At 39.1% G+C, this 7977-nt stretch overlaps 1 protein-coding gene across 1 annotated transcript in view; it reads left to right on the top strand.

Annotated features, from left to right (window-relative positions):
- LOC103801840 (prolyl endopeptidase-like) overlaps window positions 1-7977 on the top strand; it is a gene marked incomplete at both ends in the record, with an annotated part of 32518 nt that overhangs the window by 650 nt on the left and 23891 nt on the right. The gene's annotated exons all lie outside the window — the stretch shown is intronic.

The raw sequence follows: 7977 nt of genomic DNA, 5'->3' as shown, positions 1-7977 counted from the left end.
TTTATCAGCACAAGTGGTACAGACTGTGTTACTGAAGACAGAACCAGTGACTGCTGAAAGTAATTTCTTAAGCTGATTTTGTGGAATTACTAGTATATCTGCTAAGTCCTAGAGAACCTAAGTTTTGCAATTAGAATCATAGAATCATCAGGGCTGGAGGAGACCTCTAAGATTTTTAAGTTCAGCCATTAACCTGTCACTACTGTAACCCCTGAACCCTAAACCATATACTCCCGTGCCAGATCCAGACACCTCTTAAACACTTCCAGGGATGTAACTCCACCACCTCCCTGGGCAATCTACTCCAGTGCCTGAGCACCCTAACAGGGAAAAATTTTTACCTAACATCTAATCTGAATCTCCCCTGTCTCAGTTTATGACCATTCCCTCTAGCCCTCTCCCTGCAGCCATGGCAGGAGAGACCATCCCCCACCTCTCTACAACCCCTGTGAGGGAGTTGTAGAGACCCATGAGGTCACCCCTGAGCTGCCTCTTCTCAAGGCTAAACAAACCCAATTCCTTCAACCCTTCTTCATACATTATGTGTTCTAGACCTTTTTTGAGCCTCGTTGCCCTTGGTTGGACTCACTGCAGTGCCTCAATGTCATTTTTTAATTGAGGGGCCCCAAACTGAACACAACACTAAGGTGTGCCCTCATCAGTTCTGAACACAACACTAAGGTGTGCCCTCACCAATACTGAGAACAGGGGGATGAACACTGCCCTAGTCCTGCTGGACACACTGTTCTTGATCCAGGGCAAGATTGCCATTCATATTGTGATCAATATGAAGTGGTTTTAGCCTGATCTGGGGTATTCAGTTCCTAGAAATACTTTTCCCTGAGAGTACCTCTTTTGAAAAATTTGGTCATCAGTCTGTGTCACTTTTCAATACATTTACGCATTAAAATATCAGGGGGGTCTTTTCTGTGGGCTACCAGGAAGCAAAGGTTCTTTCAAAGAATTTGAACACTGGGATTTAAAACGAGACAGTGAATGAGAATGTGAAGAGCTTCCCAGCAAAGTGACAACACAAAGCTTTCTCTATACAAATCAGACTTCTCAGAATGTGAAGAGCTTCCCAGCAAAGTGGCAACACAAACCTTTCTCTATACAAATCAGACTTCTGTGTAGGTTCTGCAAATAACTAGAACTCTTTTCACCCAATCTCATGTATTCATGAAACCTACCTTTAACAACTGACCTGAATATCAGTGTAAACTTGCAAATGGGGCTTTGGATTTATTTATTTTTTACTGTTCAAAAACTAGTCCGTTCTGTTGAGTTTAACTGGCAATAAAATGGAATTTGGAAATCATTATCCTTATTTTTCCTTAGTTCCATATATAAATGGTCTTTCTGTTGGTGACAGATGTCTTGTAGTGATGTATCCACTGATTCATATGTGATGCATATTATTGTTATTCCTTTCCAGTGTCATGAGCTAAACTACACATGTTGTGAAGGCAAATTAATTTTCCATGGAGGAGGACTGTTGCAGTCTGATTCATTAGACTGCAGTTTTTTAGGGTAGTGAAGTTTGCAGTCTCAGTGCTAAAGCCTATGGAAATTTTATCTTCTGTATGGGGTGTAGAGGTGTACTGGTCTTATAGGTAGCAAAACCTTCTTTGAGATAATAGCACACTAACAGAGCCTTTTCATATCCAAGTTTAAGAAGCAGGGCTGGAGCATCTCAAGATTAGAAATAAAGAACCAAATATGAGGAAGACCTTGGAAGAGAATTCATAGTACAGTCTTGTAGTGAGTAGCAAAGAGTTTGCCTGGCTAGGGTGCACAGAAGCAGCCATCTGGCATCTCCTGGCTCTTCTGTTATGGAAGAAAAGCTTGAGGCAGCCTTAAGTGTAAAAGAAGTATCTCTTTTTTTCTGATACAAAATGTCTTGGGTAATTGTTGTGATAAACGAGAATATATAGTTCTTATATTAAGTGAAAAAAGACCTTTGGGATGGAAAGAAGGGTCTGATGGTAGTGACTCGTTGCTGTAGAACAGGAAGATAAAAGAATGTAGTGCAGCTATGAGTTCTGAAACCACTGGAATTGAAACAACCCCATAACTGTTGGGAAAGTGAATAGACAAACACCTCCTTACTGTGGGTTCTTGTTGAATAGATTTATGTTAGAGAGTGATATGGCTGCTTATGACTGTTTTCTTGGCCTTTATGAGGCATAGACTTCCAGAGATGTTGGTATTTAAGAAGAAATGCTGTTTTAAGGAGGAGTGGTAAAGCAGAGATTCACCTCAGTAAATCATGAACTTAGATCTAAGTGAGAGTGCTTTAAAACAGCTGATATTGTGGGGTTGTGCTGTGAGCTCCAGCTGTAAAATGTGGTTCTGTCATACTGCTACTAATGAAAAATGGGTTTTAATGGTCAGGAGATAAAATACTCTGCAGTAAAAAACCAAACCAAAACAGTACAATTGCAAAATGTGGTTTCATCTTTATGCAGCAGGTCAGAAGTCTTTTCAGGCCATTCCTGCAAGTTTTCTGGTCAGTTTTTTAAAGTGTTTGAGACACTGGAAGACCACAAAGTAATAGAAGAAAAATTAGAATTTTGTTGGTAAAAATCAAATTAATTGGCTTTTAATGCTGTCCTAAATATGCTTCCTTGGTGCTAATATGCTGCCATAGATTTTACAATACAACTTTGCACAGCTCAGCATGTTATGAAGTGCATATTTTCATGCATTCCCATCACGTAAATAAACAAATGTTTTCATTTTACCAGCCTTGCTGGTCCAAGCAACACATTTGGGTTCTCTTACATTGTACAGAGTCTTCAATGAAGATGAATTATGGTGTGAGTGTTCTGGTCCCAACTACCAAATGTTTCTCTATGGTGGGGGCAGAGCTGGAATGTTGGTGCTCGAGTTGAGAGCAGAATTTGCAGGTCTCACAACCAGTGGGTCAAGGGAGAGAAATAACTGCCTTGCAAGTGAAACACACCTGATGAGGAGATCCTTCAGAGACTGCTAAAGTAATAATGTTGCCATAATACATCAGAAAAAATGAGTAATCTCAGGTGCACTATGGGGAGTCAGAGTGGTGTGTATTCTCACTGGAGAGAAAAAACTAGGTCAATGATAAGGACAAAAGAGGGTTGTGTAAAGTTTTGTCAGTTCAATATATTTACCAGACAACACGCAAGAAAATAGCTTCAGGGTTTTTTTCCTCATTACACATTTGACACCAGCCCCAAGTATGCTTGATTTAAATAAAATCTGTGGTGCTGAAAATGGTGTTGGCTGGCAAATATAGATACATTTCCAGCTCTTCACTTGAATGGATTGCTTGTGAGGAAAAAAAAATCTGTTTATTGTTAGTTATATATATAAGTTTTGAAAAAGAGGCTATCAAGCCTTTTCATTAGTCTAGAAAAAGTATATGCATTTCTCGTGCAGATTCTCAGACAGTGGGGAAGTTGGGGAGAGCAGGGATGAAGTTCATTTGAATAACATCCCAGTAGAGGGCAGTCTGGTATGAAGATTTGTAAAACCGTGGCAATGTCATAGCTGGGAATGTCATATTTTGGGAAAAGAGGAGCTTCCCATGCTTCTCTGTTTAAGTGACATGTTGTTGCTTCTTCTCCAGACTGAGCATATCTCTCCTTTGCAGACAGACTGTTATTCTCAAAGTTAAACAATAAGTTATATAAGTCTTTCACAGTTGGTGGTGTTAGAAGTCCCTACAGTACTGGCAGGAAGGTAAACAGGACAGAAAGGAGGGGGTGAAGGGAATCCTCCTATCCTAATTCTGCCAGCAGTAAAGCAAGTGCAGTTTTTCATGTTGTTGTCTAACAAACACTGTGCACTGTCTCTGAATTGACAATTATTATCTTTTTAAATTTTTATATGTAGAGCTGCCATTTAACATCAGTGGTTCTCAGCCAGGGAGGTGATCTTGCAAATGAAATTCAGAGCACAGAGGAATAAGCAGTGCCAGATGTGTGCTGGTTATGGAGTGTTTTCACTGCAGGATCATTGAAGTGCAGCATCCCCAGGGGAACAGTGAGCACCATGAAGGGGAAGGGCTGAAAACATTGTCAGTTTGCTCAAGTGAGAAACACTCCTGGATGAAACAGAGCAGTGGGAATTTTTCTAAAGCTTTACACTATCTTTGTTAAGGCTGAATCTCAGGTAGAAGCCTACTAATGGATGTCTTGCTACAGCCCTGGCAATAGGCCTGGAAAATTTTGCTATTAAGAAACAAGACAGGTAATCTTTCTGGCTGCACATGGATCTGTGGTAGATGGTAATCCTTTCACAGCTAGGTTCCAGATGCTTTGGTGATTTCACTGCTCAAAATCAAGCTGAAAGCCACAGTAAAAATTGTTTGATGTTTGTCACCTCCGAAGGCTGCTGATTTTATTCTGTGCTAGACTTAAGAAGGAAAATGCATGTCAGTAGGCATGTACATATTGCTGTGTTTCTCTTCTGAACAAGGCTGCCTGGTGTCCTGTGGAAATTGAAAGAGTCATAAGCATGATCTAGGGTCAAAATCCCAATTCTCTGGCTTTCGTAGGGCTCCTTCAACTCCAAAATTAGAAAAGGCTCAAAATGGTCTGGTCAGAATAGAAATGTTCTTTATACCAGCACATTGTGTCTAAAATCCAAGAATAAAAACCTACCTGGAATAAGGAAACTGAATTAATGCCCAGAGCAAGTTTTCTAGCCTGGGGAGTGGCTGGATGGAACACATCAGAATGTTGTTTACATATAACCATGTCCATGTCCTGCACAAAGTGTCAGACCCGCACCTCAGAATGTAGGAGCTGATCCTGAAATTATGCATTCCTGTGATCACCCATCATTAGGTCTCCTGAAATCTAGTCGATTAAACCAGTATTCTGTAAACAGAAAACAAAACATAGCCTGAGAGTACCAACTTCAGGTGGCTTGGATTGTGCAGGCAGTCCCAAGAGATTACTTTGAGAAAGGGAGTTCTTGCCCCAGTTTCATTGCCTCAATGTCTCAGAAGACTAGTAGAACATAAGATGTGATAGGAGCTATATGCAAATCTCAGTGACTTTCTGGTACCACTGCAAAGATAATGTCAGAACATAGCTTTATGTTCCTTTCATTAAAACCCCCAAACTCTCCCCTCCCCCAAAAAAGCCCAACAACAAACCCAACCCTTCACAATCATTTTATCTAATGAAAAAGCTGTTTGCTATTCTAGGAAAAGAAATTGTTTTGATTTTTCTAATAAAAAGTGAGCTAATAAAAGTGGACTTTGAAAGGCTGGGAGATTACAGTGGGGGTTCTTTGTCATCATGCAAGCAGATCTTTGTGGCACAGGAGCATGTGCACATATGTGATGTTAGAACACTTGAGGATGTTCAGACAGTGCAGTTGCTCTTTACTGACCAGATGTTTCAGCAAATTCTACAGAATTTTTCTTTTTTCTTTGTAGAAGCTATGTGTTTTGTGTGGTTTCATGCTTAATATTTTCCTTTGCTCATCCAACAGAAAGCTTTAAAATACTCATAAATAATGAGAGAGAAGTGATTTCTGGATCAATTGAAATGTTTCATGCATGTGAATTCTTCTTAGTTGAGTCTTATTCAGGGTCAGTGGTATTGTGCAAAAGTCTTTGTGCAGCATATAACTAAAGGTAAGGAAGTAACTGCTGCCTGAACCTGTTCTGTTGTGGCTGGGTACATTCCTAAATGAATATATAAGTTAAAAAAAATCCAGTTAGTCACTGTGAGTGATTTTAAGCTGTCACATCCATAGCATATAGTGAAAATTGTTGTAGTGTTAAAATGGAGCTTCTTGATGCAATTAGTGTTTAGTTCCAAGTTAGTAATGCCATGTGTTACATGGTTTGATCTCCCCATGGCTGGATACATGGAGTCCAGTTACTAATTTGGCCTTTGGGCTCTGTTTGACAACTTTGATTCTGTGTGTGATGTTTGTGAACTTGGATTTTATTTTATTTTTTTTACATAATTCATTGGTTCTGTTTCATTGGAAATGCATTAGATAGCAGTGACAGTTGCCTTGTTTCATGTGCAAAGGGCTCTAATGCATGAAGAGTGGTAGTTTGTAAAATAGCAGCAGATGCAGGTCAGGTTGTAAATTATCATAGTGTTAGTGCCTGCAGTTAAAGAAATCAGTTTATCTTTTCCTCAACACAGGAATTCAGTTATCTAATAACTGAGTTCTACTTATTTAATTTTTAGTATGAAACAGATTACGCAGTGATTTGCATCTTGGTAATAAAAAGGGGCAAAGGTGGTAAACCTTTTATCTTAAAAATTACTGATGTGTATATTTATTTGCCTTAATACAATACTGTGCAGTCAAAGGGACTCAATTTGTGAGCTAAATGTAGAGAGCTCTTCCTTACCCTGAATCTAGCAGTGGTGACTACCCAGGTAATGTTCAAAGAACTAGCATTAATATTCACTGGGGTTGCTGGCATGCACTTTACTTGGAAGTAAAGCACTCTTAATGTCTCTCCTATTGACATTTTAGTCAAGGAGTGATACATAAAGCCAGGAAGTCTGAAAACCTGACAGCCTTCTCCTGTTCATTCTTTTTTGTTTGTTTGTTCAATTATGGATGAATTTTTGGTCTGAAGTGTGCTGCTATTAGACAAAATATTTAACTTTGTTTATGCTGTGGATCCTTGCAGATGATTCTGCTATTGTAAATGCAGAGCACATAAGCCTTTGGGGTTCCTTATATGGCTTGTATGATGAATTAGTTGTATTTCGTAGTGAAAGAAAATATTTAAGTGCTTAGATGATTCTTTGTACTAAGTAGGCTTTAAATAATTTTTGTTATTTTGATATTCATTGATTTGTTGAAGTTACACTTCATCTCTGGATGTTTTTCTAAACAGTGGCTACTTTTCATCAAAATGGAGAGAACAGGTGACACTGAAACAAAATCGCTAGGGGGAAGACCCCTCAAAGCACAAAAAGTACTCCACTATAAGCCAAAATTTCTCAAAAAATTCTACTTTAAAGAGTTTGATCTGGAAAGACTGAATAGTACTTGGGAGCACAGCTCTTTTAATGATACTTTTGTGTGTGTTTCTATGGTTTAATGATGGTTACAACAAATATTTCAGAAATTGTAGATCTAACAAATTCAAAGTTGTCAAGTGATTGAATGGCTGCAGTGAAACTAAAAGCTATATACCAACATCAGCTCTTTGAAATAATCCTTCCTTTAGTAGTGCTGAGTTAAGGGTTAGTGCTGTGTTGTGCCAGTAAAATCATTGTTATGGTGAAGGTTTTTAAAAGCTCCAGTTAAAAGGCTGCAGGATTTCTTCTGTCCTGTTTTGACATATCCTGAATGTTGTTTTAACGGTTGCAATTGCTTTATAACCTTCTTACCTTTTACCTGTGGGTGTTCTTTGAAATGATAGAAATTATTTAATGAGAGAATTGTGCACTGACTGACATTCCTGATCTCTCTCAGAAATTCTTGAGATGTGTTTCCTTTTCAGCTTCAATGTGGGAAACCAGGTCTGACATTTACAGCTGTCTCCTTTATGCTGAGCCACAAATGCGTTCTAAGATTTGAGTGAGAAGCTGGTATGAAATTTCGGTTCCTAAATTTGTGAGCCAGGAGCAAGGATTGCAATTCAGCTCATGAAGCTGATGTAGTAGTATGAGAATAACCCAAATGATAGTTGGTAAATCCTATTTCCTTTTGCCATTCTGAAGCCCAGATTCTTGTCTGTTTACAGTATAGAGTCAGTGGCATTCAGGCTGTGATTCCACGTTTGTCACTGCTGTTGTCTGAACTGCCTTAAGCAATCTCTGCCCCTATTGTTCATGTTTCCAGCTGCTTGGTGCAGTGTGTTAGCTCAGCCTTTGGTGCAACTGCACAGTGCCCTGACTGAGATACTAATCTGGCTGAGAGGCTGCACTCATTATTTTTCTTTTTTATTGTGGGCTTTTTTGTCCTTTTTCTTCCTCTTCCCTCTCCTGGGTTCTTTGT

This window comes from Acanthisitta chloris, unplaced genomic scaffold (assembly GCF_000695815.1).
Source record: "Acanthisitta chloris isolate BGI_N310 unplaced genomic scaffold, ASM69581v1 scaffold2815, whole genome shotgun sequence".
Taxonomy (NCBI): domain Eukaryota; kingdom Metazoa; phylum Chordata; class Aves; order Passeriformes; family Acanthisittidae; genus Acanthisitta; species Acanthisitta chloris.
The sequence above is the reverse complement of the archived record's forward strand: the minus strand, read 5'-3'. Positions and strand labels throughout refer to the sequence as shown.